Source organism: Megascapheus bottae, chromosome 35 (assembly GCF_031878675.1).
Source record: "Megascapheus bottae isolate mThoBot1 chromosome 35, mThoBot2.hap1, whole genome shotgun sequence".
Lineage (NCBI taxonomy): Eukaryota > Metazoa > Chordata > Mammalia > Rodentia > Geomyidae > Megascapheus > Megascapheus bottae.
In genome coordinates this window covers 6,362,683-6,385,082 of record NC_143543.1, presented here as the reverse complement: position 1 = coordinate 6,385,082, position 22,400 = coordinate 6,362,683, and the positions used below count along the sequence as shown (strand labels likewise).

Here is a 22,400-nt window from a genome sequence, read left to right as displayed (position 1 = left end):
CAGAAGATGGCGGTGGTTCAGTGCCAGTTGTTCTGAGCTCCCAACAAGATACAAGTTCTGGCAGCCTAGGGGACAGTTCTGTAGCAAAAATTCATCCTAAGTAAGCTTTAGTGCCACAGAGATCTCAGTCAGAGAGGAAAAAGTCAGAATACCAGTGCAAGAGGGCAGTGTGGAGCCCCACCAGCCATGGAGCAGACAGCACTTCTCGGCGGTGCAGACCTGCCAGCTGCAGACAGAGACACACATAGCCTGTGCGAGCCCAGAGCCGACACCCAGACGTGCATGGACTTGCCAGATTCACCGAACCGGACAATCCAGCAATTTGTGAGTACCTCCAAGGAGAAGTCTCCACTTCTGCTGTCGGAACGGCATTGGGAGGGAGCCCTTCCACCTTCAGCACCATCATGACTGCTGGCAAAGACTCGGCCAAAGCAATTGGAGCTTGAGAGGTGGTGCTGGCAGTGCCACCATTCTAACTGGCAAAGGATTTCCAAGAGATCCCTTAGCCAGAAATCCAACCCTGGCACTGCTGAAGTCTGTCCCCTGTGCTGTGCCAGAGACTTGGTAAACAAAGACACCCGGGAATATTTCATGTTTGTTTTCCCATTCAAGCAATCTGATCCAGAAACCACAAAGCCAAATCAGAAGATAAAGAGACTTGGTGAAGTGTTTGAATCCCAACCAAGAATACTGTACCCAGCTAAGCTCTCATTCATAACTGAGGCAATAATAAAAACATTCCATTCCAGGGAAAAGCTGCAACATTATGTAGTTACAAAACCAACATTACAGAAAATACTCAAAGATGTTCTACACATAGAAAACCAACACAAATATAATACAGAGAAAGAAATGGCACCTAAACATCATACCATCTAAGTATCACAGAACTGTCAAAACACAGGCCCTAATGAAAGCTTATAAAAATGGCAGGAACCAATAAATATTTCTCAATCCTGACTCTCAATATCAATGGATTTAACTCTCCAATTAAATGACATAGATTACCTAGCTGGATCAAAAAGCAAGATCCATCGGTTCTGCTGTCTTCAAGAGACACATCTAAACCTCCCCCAAAACAAACATTTTTTGAAAGTGAGAGGTTGGAATAAACTCTATCTGGATAATGGTCCCCAGACACAGGATAGAGTTGCCATCCTCATATCAGATAAAATAGAATTCAAACTAAACTTAGTCAGAAAAGAAAAAGAAGGTTACTATATACTAGTAAAGGGATCTTTCCTCTAGGAGGACAGAACCATCATAAATATTTACATACCTAATCCCAGAACATCGAACATCATCAAGCGAACTTTACTTTCACTAAAACTATATATAGATTGTTGATGACTTAAACACACAACTCTCATCTATGGACAGATAAACCAGGGAAAACTCAACAGAGAAAGCTTGGAATTGAACAACTGTATAGACCAACTAGATCTAACAGACATCTGCAGATTATTCCACCCAGCAACAACACAATCTACGTTTTTTCAGCAGCACATGGAACATTTCCCAAATTAGATCACATTTTAGGGCATAAAACAAACCTGGGCAGATCCAGAAAGAATAAAATTTTTCCCTTCACTCTCACAGACAACAGGGGCATCCAATTGGCACTGAACACCCATCTCCACCAATGAAAACCCTGTAATTCATGGAGATTGAACAACACATTGCTGAATCACCAGTGGGTCATCAAGGAGATCATAACAGAAATCCAACAGTTTACAAAATTTAACAAAAAGGAGCACACAAAATACCAGCTCCTTTGGGACACTGCAAAGGCATTACTCAGAGGAATGTTTATAGCTCTGAATGCCCACAATAACAAATTGGTAAAATCACAAACCAATAATTTAATGTGTCACCTTAATTTTCTAGAAAAAGAGCAACAAACCAACACTAATCCCAGTAGAATGAAGCCAATTATTAAAATCAAAGCAGAATTAAATGAATTGGAATGCAAATAAACTGTAGAAAGAATCAACAAAACAAGAAGTTGGTTCTTTGAAAAAAGTAACCAAATTCACAGACCCTTAGTAAATATTACCAAAAAAAAGAAGGGAGCACGCTGAAATAAACAAAATCACAGACGAAAATTATAATATTACGACAGAAATTACCAAGATCCAGAGCATCATGAAGGAATATATCTCAAACCTTTCTGTCAACAAATTTGAGAATCTAGAAAAAAATTGAAGAATTTATAGCCAATATTATCATACCTACACTGAACCAAGAAGAACTAACCCAACTAAACAGGCCTATTTCAAGCACTGAAATAGAAATGGCAATAAGAGACCTTCCACCTAAGAAAAGCCCAGGGCCAGCTGGATTCACAAGTGAATTCTAAAAGGCCTTCAAAGCTCACACCAATACTCCTCAAGCTCTTCAGTGAAATTGAAAATGAAAGCTCTTTACCAAACTCATTCTATGAAGCCAGTATAACCCTCATTCCCAAACCAGACAGAGATTCATCAAAGAAAGAGAACTATGGACCCAATTCTTTGATGAACATCAATGGAAAACTTCTCAACAAAATACTGGCCAACCATCTACAACAACTCAAGGAACCCTACTACACTTCTGGTGAGGATGCATACTATTTCATCCACTCTGGAAAGCAGTGTGGAGATTTCTTAAAGAACTGAAAATAGACCTTCCCTACGATCCCGCAATACCACTACTGGTCATCTACCCTAAACATTATGACTGAAGATATTATAAGGACACCTGCTCAGTTGTGTTCATCTCTGCACTATTCAAAATAGCCAGGTGATGGAAACAATCCAGATGCCCTACTGCAGATGAGTGGATACAGAAAATGTGGTATATATACACAATGGAATTCTACATAGCTAACAAACAAGATAAAATAATGGTATTCACAGGGAAGTGGCTGAATATAGAGCGAATCATGTTGAGTGAGACAAGTCAAGACCTAATGATCAAAGGCGCATGGTATCCTTAATATGTGGCTATTAAATCCAAAGAGTACAAGAGTGAGGACTCAATAACTTCATACCCAAAGCTATGGACATGGTAATGGAAATAAAAACATAACTATACAGACATAAAAAAACCTATGACTCTATAGACATAATATTTTTTTGCCAGTCCTGGGCTTGAGCTCAGGGCCTGAGCAGTGTCCTTGGACGTTCTCAAGGCTAGAGCTCTACCACTTGAGCCTTCAGCACCACTTCTGGCTTTTGTCTATATATGTGGTACCAAGAAATCGAACCCGTGTCTTCGTGCATGCTAGGCAAGCACTTTAACCACTAGGCCAAACCCCCTGCCCAGACATAATGTTTTATTTCATAAATTAATATGTTTCTATGACATACAAACCCTTAGCCTAATTTTGATTAAGTTCTAAATAATAAATGCCAGTGATTGTAAATAGGGATTCCCTATGATATAAAAATCAACTTTAATAAATTCTTTAATAAAAACCGATTTCTTTTGCCAGGCATTACTGTTTCTACAAGGCGGACTGCTAATCAATTCTTTGTCACTTACCTATTTATACTCTGCAGTCAAGGGCACGAGTCAAGATGAAGTAAAGAGGTTAGAATCTCTCCTGCAAAATGGTATACAGTAATTGTTTTTTCTGTCATGGGGTTTGAACTCAGTGCCTGAGCACTGTCCCTGAGCACTTTAGCTCAAAACTAGTGTTCTCCCACTTGAACCACAGTGCTGCTTCCAGTTTTCTGGAGAGTCTCATGGACTGCAGTGCCCAGGCTGACCCTGAGCCATAATCCTCAGGATCTTAGCCTTTAAGTAGATGGGATTATCAGTGTAAGGCACCGGCAAGCGGCTAGTAGTAAATATCAGTATAGCACCAAATAAGTGTAAGGACAAACCTTTAAAAAAATAGTTCAAACTCTCCATTTACATTCTCCAATGCAGACAGCCTAACTATGAAAGACTGCAATAAGAACCAGATATGAAAAAACTCATGATGAAAACATGAAAATCCATATTACTCATCTCCTGTGTGCTTGTCCATTTGGGTATGTTCCATACAGTGAAAAATGGAAAGAGTTTTTAGTTCCTCTTTTAAAAAATATGCATGAGAGTTTAATTTAAAAAACATTTCAGTTTCCTAAAACAATATTGCATTCCAACTCTTACTTCTGCCTGAAAGTCACAAAAGAAATAAATGGAATATGTTCATTCAGGGTAAAGCACACATCTATGCCAATTCTGAGCAATCAGCTCCAATCTTGAATTTAGAAGGTAACTTTCTAAAATTTTGAGGAAAACAAATTAAAGCTTTAATTTAAACATTTGAATTTTAAAAGTTATTTTTGGTAAGATGAGTTCATATCCTTTCCATTCTTAATTGTTATTTTAAGGAGTGTATAAAGGGAAGTCACAGTTACATAAGACAGTTAAACTAAATTCACCAGTACAACAATGTTCATTGCAGCACTATTTACCATAGCAAAGATATGTAACCAACCTAGATGTCCCTCAGTTGATGAGTGGATCAACAAGATGTGTTATTTGTACACAATGGAATTGTATGCTGCTGTCAGAAAGAATGACATTGCTCCATTTGTTAGGAAATGGAAAGACTTAGAAAAAATCATATTTAGTGAAGTAAGTCAGTCTCAAAGGAACATAGGCTCAGTGGTTTCCCTCATTTGTCATAATCAGTAGAAAACTTGGGTTTTCCTAGCAGAGATTTGCAATAGAGCAAAACCTTGATACATAAGGCCCTATAGTAAGACGCCAAATGAAAGGAAATCTCGGATATAGAAACATTAGCCATTTAATGAATGATTGTTGTTCTTATGGTACTATGTTATCTCTCATCTCTTTTGCTGTCCCTTGGTTATCTCATATCGTTACAGTGTCTCACTTTGTTATCTGATATATCGGATATATTTGTATTTGGTTATTTGAAATTGGATACAGAAGGGGGGAAAACAAGATGAGGGGTGAGGGAGGGGGAGGGAAATGAGGACCAAGACATGTGAAAGTGTATCAATGTATGGGAATTCATGCACCATCTATCTGCCAAATATCATATAACCCTTCTATTAATTCCAATAATAAATATATGAAAAAAGACAGGCAAAAGTAAATTTTTTTGTCACCCCTACCCATTTCATTGAAAAGATGTCTCAGGTCTTTGGCCCATTTTTTAATGGGATGGTTGTTATTTTGGGGATTACTTTTGGAGTGATTCAATTTTTTGAGCTGTTGATATATTTTAGATATGAGGCCTTTGTCCGTTGTTTGGTTGGTGAAGATCTTCTCCCACTCTGTAGGCTACCTAATTAATTTACTAGCTATATCCTTTGCCATTAAAAAGCTCTGCAGTTTAATGCAGTCCTACTTATCCAGCCTTTCTCTTATTTGCTGTGATTTTTGGTCCTTATTAAGAAAGTTTTGACATGTGCCAAGGAGGCTTAGTGTATCTCCTATTCCTTCTTGTAAAGTTTTCAGTCTGTCAGCTTTGACCTCGAGGTCTTTGATCCATTTGGAGTTAATTCTAGTGCAGGGTGACAAAGAAGGATCCAACTTTAGTTTTCTGCAGGTGCTTAACCAGTTCTGCCAGCACCACTTGTTGAAGAGGCTGTCTTTCTTCCATTCTATTTTTTTTGGCTCCCTTGTCAAAGATTAGGTGGCCATAGGTCTGTGGTTTAATATCTGGGTCCTCAGTTCTATTCCATTGGTCTTCAGACCTGTTCTTGTGCCAGGATAAAGCTGTTTTGATAATTATAGCTCTGTAATAGAGTTTAAAGTTTGGAATTGAAATTCCTCTGGCGCTGTTCTTTCTGCTAAGAAGTGTTTTTGCTATACGTGGTCTTTTATTATTCCATATGAAATTTTGGATTGCCTGTTCTATTTCTTTAAAGAATGCCATTGGGATGTTGATGGGTATTGCGTTGAATTTGTATATAGCCCCTGGCAAGATTGTCATTTTCACAATGTTGATTCTTCCAATCCAGGAGCATGGGAGGTTTTTCCATTTCCTTAGTTCTGCTTTAATTTCCTTTTATTAGGATTGTAAAGTTTTCATCAAAAAGGTTCTTTACATTCTTAGTTAAGCTAATTCCTAGTTACTTTATTTTCTTTGAGGTTATTGTGAAATGAGTTGCTTTCCTGATTATTGCCTCGTTCCTCTCACAGTTGGCGTATAGGAATGCAGTGGATTTTTGAGTGTTAATTTTATAGCTTGCTACCCTTCTAAAGTTATTTTTTTCTTTTTTTTATTGTAGTTAGTAAAAGGGTTACATGATATTTGCCAGATAGAAGGTGCATTAATTCACATATATTGATACCCTTCAACATATCTTGGTACCCATTTCCCTCCCCCCCACATCCCCCATCAGTCTTGGTTTTCCCCCCTTCCCTATCAAATTTCAAATATCCAAATACAAATAAATTCAATATATCAGATAACAAAGTGAGATACTATACCAATATGAGATAACCAAGGAACAGCAAAGGAGATGAGAGACAACATAGTACATTAAGGACAACAATCATTCATTATATGGCTTTTGTTTCACTATCCTGGAGGTCCTTTCAATTAGCTTCACATTATATGTCCTTATGTATCAAGATTTTGCTCTATTGCAAATCTCTGCTAGTAGAGCCCAACGTTTCTACTGATTATGACGAATGAGGGAAACCATTGAGCCTAAGTTCCTTTGAGTCTGGCTTACTTCACTTAATATGATTTTTTCTAATTCTTTCCATTTCCTAACAAATGGAGCGATGTCATTCTTTCTGACAGCAGCATTTGTGTACAAATACCACAACTTGTTGATCCACTCATCAACTGAGGGACATCTAGGTTGGTTCCATATCTTTGCTATGGTGAATAGTGCTGCAATGACATGGTTGTGCTAGTGGGTTTAGTATGTCCTTGTTTCTGGATGGTTGGGTAAAAGCCAAGTAGTGGAATTGCTGGGTCATAGGGGATTTCTATGTTTAGCTTTTTATGGCACTGCCACACTGCTTTCCATAGTGGTTGAACGAGTTTGCACTCCCACCAACAGTGTAGTAGTGATCCCTCCTGGCCACATCCCCTCCAGCATCTGTTGTCATTCGTTTTCCTGATCCTGGCCATTCTAGCTGGAGTGAGGTGGAATCTTAGAGTTGTTTTGATTTGCATTTCTTTTATGACCAGAAATGTTGAGCATTTCTTCATGTGTCTATAGGCCATTTTTGTTTCTTCTTCAGAGAAGACTCTCTTTAAGTCTTTGGCCCATTTTTTAATGGGATGGTTGTTACTTTGGAGTTTAGTTGTGGAGTGATTCAATTTTTTGAGTTGTTGATATATTTTAGATATGAGGCCTTTGTCCATTGTTTGGTTGGTGAAGACCTTCTCCCACTCTGTAGGCTTCCTGATTAGTTTACTAGCTATGTCCTTTGCCATACAAAAGCTCTGAAGTTTAATGCAGTCCCACTTATCCAGCCTTTGTCTGATTTGTTGTGATTCTTGGTCCTTATTAAGAAAGTTTCGACCTGTGCCAAAGAGGCCTAGTGTATCTCCTATTCCTTCCTGTAGAGTTTTCAGTGTGTCAGCTTTTACCTCCAGGTCTTTAATCCATTTGGAGTTAATTCTATTATTATGATTAGTGCGGGTTCTGGGGCTTGAAATCAGGGACTGGGTACTGTTCCTGAGCTTTTGTGATCAAAGCTAGCTCTGTACCCCTTGAGGCACAGCTGCATCTCCAGTTAATTGGAGATAAAAAGTCTCACAGATTTTCCTACTGGGGTTGGCTTTAAATCATGATTATTCAGATCTCAGTCTCCTGAGCAGATGGGACTAAAAGTGTAAGCCATCATCCCAGCTCATTTGTTCACACTTTTCTATATCTCTGATTCCTGAATGTATTCGTATTGTTTCTTCATTTTTGTGTGTGTGAAAAGCCTTCATAGCAACAACGGTATATTATATCCTCAATAACAAGGACACATAGGTGTGTATAAATACCAACATGATTTTAAATGTTACTTCAGCCTTGCAAAAAAAGACTTTTGTCAGGTGCCCTCCATAAATATCCTACTTCATTAAATGAGGTCATCTGGGGATGATGGCTGGAATAAAGTGTAAAAGCACACAGCAAGACTGAAGAATGGTACAGAATCTTGTACCAACTCCCCTTTACCTGATGGGTAATTTTGCTAGGAGGAGCGAATCTCTTTTCACACATGCGTGTAATATCATCACAGATCATGTGAGAGGACATCACAACAGCAACATAAATGCAGGAGAAGGAATCACAGGATCTGTGTGCCAGACTCAAGTGCACCATGAAAAACAGACACCAGGAAGAAATGTGGTGACAATATTCTAGTCCAACTCCTTGGTGACATGTGAGAACCAAGGAGAACGGAGAAGAGTTATACATGCATTCTATTTTAGATGTCCTTAAGTTGTGCTTGGGAGGCCACCTTGGCAAAGAAGTATAAAGAACAACCTGAGGAATTCCCAGGATTCTAGAACATCCCAGAAGATCACTGCTGAGATGAGGGGCAAAGACCAGCATGACACCTAGGTACACTGGGTTCTAAGTATAGTATATTCAATAACCAGTCAGGATCCATGCAAAGGTGCATGACTTGATGCTAAAAGAAAAGAAGAGGGGCTGGGAGTTTGGTCTAGTGGTAGAGTGCTTGACTAGCAGGCACCAAAACCCAGGTTCAATTCCACGGTACCACATACATGGGGAAAAAAAGCCAGAAGTGGTACTGTGGCTCAAGGGCAGAGTGTTAGCCTTGAAGAGAAAGGCCAAGGACAGTGCTCAGGACCTGAGTTCAAGCCCCAGGACTGGCAAAAAAAAGAAATGAAAAAAACAAAGAAGAAACTTGGATGACACCAGCTTTCTAATAAAGATTTGAGATTTGTCATTCCAACCCCATTCTATAATTAGAATTCAAACAAAAATCTATTGAAAGTAAAGAGAGTGATTCACTTGGGAGAGGGGGAAAAGGAGGAAATAAGAAACAGACCAAAAAATAGAAAGAAGATGGTGCCAAGACATGACTTCATGAGATTTTCAAGCATTTGGGGAAAATAACACTGGTCTCTAGAGCCAGGATTCCTCATTCCTAACAAGCTGACACTAACCAAAAAAAAGTGAAAGAAAGGAAGGGGAAAAGAAGAATCTCACCTCTCAAAATGTTTCCTCTTCAACAAAATGAAGGGGTTGGAGAGCTCAAGCATGGACATATATCCTAGGCCAAAATTATGATTTCAAAAATGCATATTTTTAATAAAGGAAACATACATAGACAAAAAAATCATACAGTATGATCAAACAGGATTCATCACAGGGAGGCAAAGCTGGTTCAACATACGCAAATCAATTAATATAATTCAACACATCAACAGGAGCAAGGACAAAAAATCACATGATTGTCTCAATACATGCAGAAAAGGCATTTGACAAGATCTAACACCCCTTTCTGTGAAAAGCTCAGGAGAAACTAGGAATCCATGGAACGTTACTCAGTATAATATAGGCTGTGTATGACAAATCCACAGCTAGCCCCGCCAGCCCCGGAGCTGCCCTGGAGACAAAGGCTGTTCTGAATCAGAGCAGAGACAGCGCTTCTCAGCAGCGCAGACCTGCCAGCTGCAGACAGAGCCATACAGAGCTTCAGAGAGCCCAGAGATGACACCCGGCCGTGCACGGACCTGCCAGCTTCAAGGAACCGGACAATCCAGCAATTTGTGAGTGCCTTCAAGGAGAAGTTTCCACTTCTGCTGTCGGAATGGGATTGTGAGGTAGCCCCTCCTCCTCCAGCTGAGAGCAGCGCCTTCGTGACTGCTGGGAAAGACCCAGCCAAAGCAATTGGAGCCTGAGAGGTAGTGCTGACAGCGCCATCTTTCTAACTGGCAAAGGATTTCCCAAAGATCCCTTAGACGGAAATCCGGCCCCAGCACTGCTGAAGTCTGTTCCCAGATGTGGTAAACAAAACTGCCCGTGCATCTTCCAGCTTTGTTTTACCAATCAAGCAGTCTGATCTGAAAAACCGCAAAACCAAATCACAATAGAAAAAGACTTTGTGAAGTGTTTAGATCCCGAAAATTGTGGAGACAGGTTTCCTCTTCCTGCCCATCCCCCTACCCAAAAAAACTTCTACCCCATTTCATTTGTATTTTTAGATGTTCTTTTTTTCTCTTTGCCATTTAACCTACATCTTTTTTTCTAATGTAATGATTCATTTCTTTTTTTTCTCCTCTCTTTTCCCGCAGTCCTTCTGTCACTGTGGTCGTTACTAGAAACACAGTGAAAACTCTGGGTACAATCTGAATAAAAACGGTATCCATATTGATAGAGTCACCTGCTTTTTAAACTCCTGGTTCTCAACCCAAGTATCTCTTGGGCAAGAACCCAGAAACCTGAGGAATCTCCCCCCATCTTTTCCTTTTGTGTTTTTGGGAGTGTATGTGTTCTCTTTTCTTTTATTTTGTTTTTGTTTTGTTTCTTTTTTTCTTTTTAAAATTTGTACCATTGAAATCTCCTATATCTACCTCCCTCTTTTCTTGATATATTCTTCTTATTAATCTTCTTATTTTCATAACTTTTATCTAACTTCATCTAAACTTTCTACTCGAATATTCTACCTGTCTATCACCTTAGGTCAGTTATCCTTACACAATACCTTTTCTTCATTACTATATTATTCTTAGATTCCCGCAGTATTATTTTCCTACCTCCCTTCTCCTCTTTCATATTATTTTTCTGTCTGTGATCCTCTGTTCATCCATCAACTCTTATAATGCTTGGATCTACATTTGATGATTGTTGAGCAATGATGTGTACCTTGGTGTTCAATTATACTCTAGGTCCAGAGGGACTTAAATACAATAGATATTGGATTGAGGGGCTTATTGTTTCGGTCATAAATTGGACATGTGTGATTGTATTACATTTGTATGTAAGTGCACAAAAAGAAAGAAAGAGTGATATTACCAATCTAAAAGAGCGAACATCTATTCTCACCCAAATAAAGGTTGGTTATATCTGAAAAATTATAATCTTGTTTATTATTAATCTTGCTCCCACTTTCAAATGGGCAGAACAAGAAACTCAAGAAAAATTTCAAATCAAGGAATAGCATTTCCCACCCAACATAAACAGGCAATGGAGCAGTCAGTGGCAAATCTAGGGGAGGGTCTTCCAAGTGCTATACAAATGCAATTGATAAACATCATTAATGAAAAGTGTGACAACATAAAGAAAGGATAAGGGAGGATGCCACAGCTAAACAAGAGGAAACTATAAAGTGATACATGAAAAAGAGGAAGCCATAAAGGAGGACCTAATAAAGGTTTTTCAAAGAAAAATGGGCGAATTCATAGACTCCACAAACTAAAGTGACTGAACTCCAACAAATGTCCAAAGAGAATAAACTTGCTGAGCTAACCACTTAAATGGAAATCAAGGAGCTAAAGAAAGCCATATATGATCTAAAACAACAGATGCAAAGCATCAAAAATGAGCAATTAGAAGCAAGGGAGATGAAGAATAAAGTAGATAGCTTTGATAGCAGGTTAGACAATGCAGAAGAGAGAATTTTCGGGGTTGAAGATAATTTAGTTTTTATAGAGAAAGAAGAGAATATGAGTCAATTCAAATCTAGGAAATATGAGAAATGCTACAGGAGATCCCAGATACAATTAGAAAGCCTAATTTAAGCCTAATTGGTATTGAGGAGGCTCTGGAGAAAGAGGTCAATGGTATTGGAAATATACTTCAGGGAATCATCTCAGAGAACCTTCCAAATATCCACTAGGGCAGGCCCATCCAGATACAAGAAGCTATTAGAACTACAAACAGACCTGACCAGAAAAGGACCTCCCACTGCCACATGATAATTCGAACTGGATCAATAGAGATCAAAGATAGTATCCTAAAAGCAGCCAGGGAGAAGAGAACAAACACTTATAAAGGCAAACCTATCAGAATAACCTCAGATTTCTCAGAAGAGACCATGTAAGCAAGAAGAGATTGGAAGGATATTTGTCATGCCTTGAAATCAAATAACTACCAACCGAGAATACTCTACAATGCTAAACTCTCATTCATAACTGAGGGAAAAATAAAAACATTCCATTCCAGGGAAAAGCTGCAACATTATATAGCAACAAAACCAAAATTACAGAAAATTATCAAAGATGTTCTACACATAGTAAACCAACCCAAATAAAATACAAAGAAAGACATGGCACCTAAAACCCATAACATCTCAGTACCACAAAAACTATCAAGACACAGGCCCTAATGAAAGCTTGTAAAAATGGTAGGAACTAATAAATATTTTTCAATTCTGAGTCTCAACGTCAATGGATTTAACTCTCCAATTAAACAACATAGATTATCTAGTTGGATCAAAAACCAAGGGATCTTTCCTCCTGGAGGACAGAATGATCATAAATATCCACACAGATAAGCCCGGAGCTCCAAACTTCATCAAGAAAACTTCACTTTCACTTAAACCATACATAGATTGAAACACAGTGATTGTTGGTGAATTTAACACATCACTATCACCTCTGGACAGATCAACCAGGCAAAAACTCAACAGAGAAACCTTAGAATTGAACAACTTTATAGACCAACTGGATCTAACAGACATCTGCAGATTATTCCACCCAGCAACAACACAATCTATGCTTTTTCCGCAGCACATTGAACATTTTCCAAAATAGACCACATTTTAGGCCATAAAACAAACCTGGACAGATTCAGAAACACTGAAATTATTCCCTGCACTCTCTCAGACCACAGGGGCATCAAATTGGAACAGAAAACCATCTCCACCAATGAAAACCCTGTAACTCATGAGGGTTGAACCACACATTGCTGAATCACCAATGGGTCATTGAGGAGATCAGAACTAAATCCAACAGTTTATGAAACTTAACAAAAAGGAGCACACAAAATACCAGCTCCTTTGGGATATGGCAAAGGCAGTACTCAGAGGAAAATTTATAGCTCTGAATGCCTTCAATAACAAATTGGAAAAATTGCAAACCAACAATTTAATGTTTCACTTTAAGGTCCTGGAAAAAATAGCAATAAACCAACCCTAATCCCAGTAGAATGAAGCAAATTATTAAAATCAAAGCAGAATTAAATGCATTGGAAATATACCAAAATAAACAAAATCACACTCCTAAATTATAATGACAAGACAGAAATTAACAAGATCCAGACTATCATGAGGGAATAGTTCTCAAAACTTTACACCAACAAATTTGAAAATCTAGAAGAAATGGATGAATTCCTAGCCAATATTAACATACACACAATGAACCAAGAAGAACTAACCCAAATAAACAGGCCTATTTCAAGCATTGAAATAGAAATGACAATAAGAGACCTTCCACCTAAGAAAAGCCCAGGGCCAGAGGGATTCACTGCTGAATTCTATAAGGTCTTCAAAGCAGAGCTCACACCAATGCAATTGAAAATGAAGGTTCTTTACCAAATTCATTCTAGGAAGCCAGTATAACTCTCATCCCCAAACCAGACAGAGATTCATTAAAGAAAGAGAACTGTAGACCTATTTCTTTGATGAACATCGACGAAAAACTTCTCAACAAAATACTGGCCAAGCATTTACAACTACTCATCAAAAAAATTATACACTATGATCAAACAGGATTCATCACAGGGAGGCAAAGCTGGTTCAACATACGCAATCAATTAATAAAATTCAACACATCAACAGGATGCCCACTCTCTAAACTCCTCTTTAACATAGTATTAGATTTCCTAGCAGGAGCAATACAGCAAGAAGCAAGCATACAGGTGATCCAAATAGGGAAAGAGGAAATAAAACTATCCCTCTTTGCAGATGACATGATTCTGTGTTTAAGGAATTCTATAGACAATTCTCCCAAGCTCCTTGAGATGATTCAAAACTTTGGCAATGTAGCAGAGTATACAATTAACCTCAAAAATCAACTGCCTTCCTCTATGCCAAGAGTGAGAGGAATGAGGCAACAATCAAGAAAGAAACTCCTTTTGTAATAGCCTCAAAGAAAATAAAGTACTTAGGAATTACGTTAACTAAGAATGTAAAGGATCATTTTGAGCAAAAATTTAAAACCCTGAAAAAGGAAATTAAAGCAGAACTGAGGAAATGGAAAAACCTCCCATGCTCCTGGATTAGAAAAATCAACATCATGAAAATGACAATCTTGCCAAGGGCTATCTACAAATTCAACACAATACCCATCAATAACCCAATGTCATTTTTTAAAGAAATAGAATAGGCAATCCAAAATTTCATATGGAATATTAAAAGAACCTTTATAGCAAACACACTTCTTAGCAGAACGGACAGCTTGGGAGTAATTTCAATACCAAACTTTAGACTCTATTACAGAGCTATAATAATCAAAACAGCTTGGTACTGGCACAAGAAGAGGCCTGAAGATCAATGGAATAGAACTGAGGACGCAGATATTAAACCATAGACCTATGGCCAACTAATTTTTGACAAGGGAACCAAAAATATCGAATGGAAGAAAGATAGCCTCTTCAACAAGTGGTGCTGGCAGAACTGGTTAAGCAACTGCAGAAAACTAAAGTTGGATCCTTCTTTGTCACCCTGCAATAGAATTAACTCCAAATGGATCAAAGACCTCGAGGTGAAAGCTGACATACTGAAAACTTTACAAGAAGGAATACGAGATACACTAAGCCTCCTTGGCACATATCAAAACTTTCTTAATAAAGACCAAGAATCACAACAAATCAGAGAAAGGCTGGATAAGTGGGACTGCAGTAAACTTCAGAGTTTTTTACGGCAAAGAACATAGCTAGTAAATTAATTAAGAAGCCTACAAAATAGGAGGTTTTCACCAACCATATAAAGGACAAAGGCTTCATATCTAAAATATATCAGCAGTTCAAAAATTTGAATCATTCCAAAACTAATCTCCAAAGTAACAAAAATCCCATTAAAAGATGGGCCAAAGACTTAAAGAGAGTCTTCTCTGCAGAAGAAACAAAAATGGCCTGTAGACACCTGAAGAAACATTGCCCCATTTGCTAGGAATTGGAAAGACTTAGAAAAGATCATATTAAGTGAAGTAAGCCAGACTCAAAGTACTTAGGCGCAATGGTTTCCCTGATTTGTCATAATCAGTAGAAACCTTGGGCTCTCCTAGCAGACATTTGCAATACAGCAACCTTGATACAAAAGGCCATATAGTAGACCGCTAAATGAAAAGATCTGGAGAATATAGAAACATAAGCCATATAATTAAAGATTGTTGTTCTTAAGGTACTTAAGGTTCTTAAGGACATACCAAATCCTCTTGCACAACAATGTTTATTACAGCACTATTTACCATAGCAATGATATGGAACCAATCTAGATTTCCCTCAGTTGATGAGTGGATCAACAACATGGGTTATTTGTACACAATGGAATTCTGTGCTGCGGTCAGAAAGAATGAAATTGCCCCATTTGTTAGGAAATGGAAAGATCTAGAAAAAAATCATATTACGTGAAGTAAGCCAGACTCAAAGGAACTTAGGCTCAATGGTTTCCCTCATTTGTCATAATCAGTAGAAACCTTGGGTTCCCCTAGTAGAGATTTGGAACAAAGCAAAACCTTGATACATAAGGCCATATAGTATGACGCTAAATGAAAGTACCTCTAGGATATAGAAGCAAAAGCCATATAATGAATGACTGTTGTCCTGAAAGTACTGTTACCACTCATCTCTTTTGCTGTCCCTTGGTTATCTCATATTGTTACAGTATCTCACTTTGTTATCTGATATATTGGATATATTTGTATTAGATTATTTGAAATTGGATAGGGGAGGGTGGAAAACAAAATGAGGGGAGGGGGTGGGGGGAGGAAATGGGGACAAAACATATGAAAGTGTATCAATGTATGTGAATTAATGTACCTTCTATTTGGCAAATATATTGTAACCCATTTATTAATTACAGTAAAATATATGGAAAAAAAGAAAAAGGACAAATGTATCCATTTCCCTAAGAGTTTCTAAGGATAATCTGCTGAACAAAAGTATATATATATATAATATATATATATATATAATTTTTTGTAAGTGACCTAGTTGCATTCTATTGTAGGTATTACAATTTTCACGAGCTCAAACTATAGACACTGATAGAATTTATGTTTGTGGCAAACTGGAAATAGCTATCTTAGAAATGTTTCATTTATGATTATTTATGTGAAATAAGATTCTCTTGAAAAAAAGGAATTTTACTCCTTTGCCAATTAATCTAGATTAAGAAAGATTATTTTTACTCCTTCAAAGTTTTCTTCTGGAGTACCTCATTAGATGTTTCTGCTATCCTTGAATTCTGAATCAGAGATTAAAGGCAATCAGGAACTTTTCTCAGTTCAGTTCTTCTATCTGCACCTTGGAATATACTTCACCATAATATAATGTAATCTCTTTCAGATACACTATTTTCTGAAAAACATCATATTTTACAATCCTGGTGGAGGTCAGGTGATTTTAGATGACAACAGATAATTGGTGGCAGAATATGACACTGTGAACATTTGGAGTTTTCCAGAAGGTCTTGATCTTGAGGTGAAAATAGAAAAATTTTCTCCAAATGTTCTACATGGTCATCAACTCTCTTTATCTGAAGATATAATAGAGTAGGCCATAGAATCGACAGAGGGGGGTTGCATTTAACGGTAATATTTTAAGGATTTAGAAGTTAACTTTACGCAAAATGTGTACAGCTGATTGGATGGGAATAAGTGATTCCTATAACAGTAGCTATTCAGGTCTGACTACCATGGGTTTGAAGTCAATCCAAGCAGGAATACCTGGAAAACTCTTAATTTAACCACCAAATAGTCAAGTCTGTGTGCTGGTGACTGATGCCTGTAATCCTATCTTATCAGGAGGCTGCCTCGCCCAGATGTAAAATTATGGACGAATTTTAAGCCTTACAGGATAGCAAAGTCTGTGAGACTCTGTCAATATATAACCAATAAAATAAGCTTGAGCTCTGGGTCAAATGGTACAGTGCTAAATTTTAGTAAAGTAAAGGTCAATTATAGTATCTGGTCCCTGAATTCAAGCTCCAGAGTCAGCATCCCCCTAAGAAAATGTAAGTTCGTTTCTAAATATTTATGTAGAATATTATCAAAAATATACTTTGCATATTTCTTAGCATATTCTAACATTGTTACAAATTGTCTCAGGCATCACTTTATTGGTTTGAATTGTTTATTTTGCTCTCTTATGTGGAAGTTCATTTAATGGTAGGTTGGTCTGTTACATAGATATTTCTAAGAAAGGAATCATTGAATGAAATCATTGAATTTGTGAGAAAAAGATTCTCACAGCACAGATAATGGAAAAGTAAGAAGATAATATGTATATGTGGTTCACATGATCCTTAATAGAGAGCTCTGTGCTTTAACTTACAGCATATTTTTTTAATTCTAAAGAGGATTCTTCCTCCTTGCTCTTTACCATTTCACAGATGAGTAGGAGACATGAAATGACATGAATTCAAGGATGTTTCACAAAGATTCACATTCTCAATATTAATCTCTGAATTTTAAAATGTTTATGTTTATCACCATTTAATTAACGGACTAGATTTATATGTATAGAAATAATGTGTTTCATAATCCAATTATTTCAAATAAAAGAACTTTGGGAGAATTAGGAAAAAGGCTAAACAGTTACTGGCACACATCTTATTTTTTTTAGCCTACTGACTCTGTCTGCAGTGAGAGTTGTGCTCCTGGATTCAGGAAATCCTCTCAGGAGGAAAAGGCTGCCTGTTGCTTTGACTGTAATCCTTGCTCAGAGAATGAGCCTGCTAATGAGACAGGTGTGTTCTCGGCTTTGGGAGAAATTTATACGCTTGCCTAGTGCCCACCCAAATCCATGCAAATATGTGAAAATGTTGTGCATTAAGAATCAGTCTTCCTTCTTTTACTTATTAATTTAATTGTGACAATGGATGGTACTGCATTCTGAATTATATATAGGATTACCTTTTCTGGAGTCTGTTGTATTCATGTTGATTCAACTACTCGGTAATTTAAATTTGATCTCTGTCATATTATGTGAAAAACTCTTTTAATGACAAGGTCTCAGTTCTCTCCAAATTATTTTATAATATAAAGAATACACAGATCTTTCACAGCTTTGTTTCTTGTGAGCAGACATGTTCTTAAAACAGAGCAAGTGTTTGGTCACGTATGATGTAAGAAGGACCTACAAATGTTGTACATATGAATTTGTACCTTCAATAAATGATTTGGTTCTGGGTTCCTTACTGCATGACAGGTGAGTAGCAGAGACAAATATAACTGCAAGGAAGGGCCACATGACCAGTATTCATGTTGCACATAGAAATACAGGATAGTACAGCTTTCCTTTTCACCTTGTTGAGAACATTGAGTTGTGCATGAAAGTATGAGAATTATTATGGAAGCATGAAAAAATACAGAAGGTTATTGTTAGGTTATTAGATATGGCAAGAAACAATATGCATGTTAGTCATCTCAAGTAAACAACTTCAACTAGGTTTGTAGCAAACAATATGAGAACATATTAAATACAAAAATAGTAATGAGTATAACTTATAATATTTAGTAAAAATATTGTTTTTGCTAGTAATTATTGACATGTCAAAATATATCTACATAATGATTTACTAATTTACTTTTAATTTCTTTAAGAGGGACTGTTATTTGACTTCTGCACTAGATGCAGAGCAATGTGTGAGGTGCCCAGATCATCAGTATGCCAAGAGATAGAAAAAAGTGCTTGCATGTTGGGGACCGACTGTGGGGTCAATGACCTTGGACCTGACCTTGGACCTACACAACTGTATACACAAGGAAGTAACTCCTATCAGGATAACTTTAAGCAATGTCAATCAGTTCTTATCAGGATAACTTTAAGCAATGTCAATCAGTTCTTATCAGGATGACTTTCTCATTTATCCTATATGTGACTTGTTTACTATTTTGTATGAATGTAGCCTCTGGCAGTTCCCTAGTTTTAAGAAGAGTATTTAAGGTCGGAACTAAAAATAAATGAGAGAGTCTTAGGCGGCAGTCTGGAGCTCACAGCCTTCTTGGACTGCTGACTTGGGCTGTAGGCCTCCCGAACTCCATCTGTTTGTCTCTCTTCTATTTTTTCCTAGTCCTTGCCGCTATTTCAGGAATCCCAATCCGCGAACCCTGGTTTGCTGCCGGCTGGCCCTGGCACTTGCAAAGAGCAACAAGAATCCTGGGTTATGGAGAGCCTTTAGGGATGGCTTTAGGGATGGCTTTAGCATGTATATCTTTTGTTTTTCTACACTCACAGCAGTTGTTCTTGGGGTGTTTGTGAAACATCAGAACACCCCTATTGTCAAGGCTAATAAACAGGCTCTCAACTACATCCTGCTCATCTCCCTCATCTTCTGCTTTATCTGTTGTTTGCTCTTTGTTGGTCGTCCCAACACAGTCACCTGTATTCTACAACAAACCGCATTTGGAGATGCATTCACTGTAGCTGTTTCTGCAGTCTTGGCTAAAACTCTAACTGTAGTTCTGGGTTTCAATGCCACTTCTCCTGGGAGAAGGATGAGGTGGCTGCTGATATCAGGGGCACCTAACTTCATTATTCCCATCTGCACTCTGATCCAAGTGACACTTTGTGGAATCTGGCTGAGAACCGCTCCTCCATTCATTGACACAGATATACACTCTGAACGTGGCCACATCATTATCTTGTGTAACAAAGAGTCCCTCACTGTTTTCCAATGTGTTCTGGGATACCTGGGTTTCCAGGCCATGGCCAGCTTCACTGTGGCTTTCATGGCCAGGAACCTGCCTGACACTTTCAATGAAGCCAAGTTCCTGACTTGCAGCATTTTTGGTGTTTCCAGTGTCTGGCTCACTTTCCTGACTGTCTAGCACAGTGCCAAGGGGAAGCTTATGGTGGCTGTAGAGGTCTTCTCACTCTTGGTCTCTAGTGCAGTGCTCCTGGGCTGCATCTTTTCCCCCAAATGCTACATCAACTTTTCAAGACCAGATAGAAACTGTCTGCATGAATTCCAGGAGAAATCACGGACTGGTAGTAACAAATCCTCTTAATATGAAACCAACATGATTATTCAAATGTATAAAAGATTTAGAATAAATCTACTCTGATTTTTTCTATCATATATTACTTCATATGGTTGGAATCACTTCATTTACTAAGTGACTCTTACACTTTTCTCTAGTAATGCTACATTCAAAATTCTATCCATAACTAGCAAAATTTAAATTTCAATATGTGTATTTTCGATGCTTTTTAATTAGTCTGGACTTATCTCATCATCTCCACTACTTTATTTTTACTGTTGCCTCTTCTTTTACTTGATCTTGCATAATTCTTTGCCTAAAATTGATGTTTTGTTTACCTGTCCTGGAGCTTGAACTTAAATCCTGCCTATAATCCCTGGATTTTTGATTAAAGCTGGGGCTTTACCACTTCAACCACCAACATCACTTTTGGCTATTTGCTGGGTAATTGGAGATAAGAATTTTTCTCCAGGTTGCATTAAAACCGTGATCACCAATCAACAGCTTCCTGTGTGTCTAGGTTGATAGATATTACTCTATAATTTAAATTAAACTAACTTCATGCATATATTTCACTATGTTTACCTTACATATATTTTGTTATTATTTTCCACGTAAAAATGTTCCTATATGGACTTATGTATCTAGGATATAGAAACAAAAGCCATAAAATGAATGATTGCTGTCCTTAATGTACTATGTTTATCTCACCTCTTTTGCTGTCCCTTGGTTATCGCATATTGTTACAGTATCTCACTTTGTTATCTAATATATTGCATATATTTGTATTTGGTAATTTGGAATTGGATAGTGAAAGGGGGAAAACAAGATGAGGGGTGGGGAGGGGGAGGGAAATGGAGACCAAGACATGAGAAACGACATGAGAAAAGTTATCAATGTTTGTGAAGTAATGCACTTTCTATCTGCTGTATATAATGTAACCCTTCTATTAATTACAATAAAAATATATGGGGAAAAAAGATGTTCCGTATTTTCTTTTGCTCAAAATGTATTTTAATTCTTCTATAGTTCTGCATTACATAACTGCATTTTGAAGTATTTTTCTGTTTTCTTGATCAGTCTCCTGCCATCCTCTCAATTTCTCTTCCCTCTCTTTTTTTGTTTCATTTTCTTTTTTCTGCCTTTCTTCTTTCTCCATATAGCTTTTGAATTTAAACAATCAGTTGTATCTGCTATAATAATATACTTATACTTTATATCAGAATTTCTTATATCTATGCATTAATATCTGAGGAAAGACTAGACACATAATAGCTTGCTTAATCATGGCTGAATTCGTTTTTCAAATTATTTTAAATCACTCTACATATATATACAATTATATATATTAGATATACATATTTTTCTTTTTATGTTATCAGTTAGTGTTGTTACAGTTTATACCAAGAAGACATTATATATACTTTATCATTCATTATTTGAAACAAATTGAATTACTGAGCTCTACTTATTTCAGGAAGCATATGACTTTTTCACCCATATAATTACACAATGGCAGTCTTTCACATTCATTCACACACGGCACTACACATTTATTCACATTGCACTTTTCTTCTCACCTTTGTGACTATTACACCTTTGTGTCTATTACATTAGAATTATAATGGAAACATAATAATGTATTTATCAAATAACCATTGTGTTTATGTTTGTTTTAAATGGCACACTACTGAGCAAATATTTCTAAATTGGTAACATTTTCATTAAATATATCATGACACTCACAAATCAGAGAAAGGCTGGGTAAGTAGGACTGCATTAAACTGCAGAGTTTTGTATGGCAAAGGACATAGCTAGTAAATTAATTAGAAGACCTACAGAATGGGAGAAGATCTTCACCAACCATACAACGGACAAAGGCCTCATATCTTAAATATAACAACTGCTCAAAAAATTGAATCACTCAAAAACTAATCTCCAAAGTAACAACCATCCCATTAAAAGATGGGCCAAAGACTTAAAGACAGTCTATAGACACATGAAGAAATGCTCAACATATATGGTCATAAAAGAAATGCAAATCAAAACAACTCTAAGATTCCACCTCACTCCAGTTAGAATGTCAAGGATCAAGAAAACTAATAACAACAGACGCTGGAGGGGATCTGGCAAGGAGGGATCACTACTAGACTGTTGGTGGGAGTAAAAACTCATCCAACCACTATGAAAAGCAGTATGGCAGTTCCTCAAAAGACTAAACATAGAGCTCCCCCAAGACACAACAATTCCACTACTAGGGATTTACCCAATTGTCCAAAAACAAAAACATACTAAATCCACTAGCACATCAATG

At 37.3% G+C, this 22,400-nt stretch overlaps 1 pseudogene; it reads left to right on the top strand.

Moving 5' to 3' along the window:
• The window catches only part of LOC150042565 (vomeronasal type-2 receptor 116-like), a 37,322-nt pseudogene extending 17,209 nt beyond the window's left edge, over positions 1-20,113 (top strand).
• Positions 20,114-22,400: the final 2,287 nt, after the last annotated feature.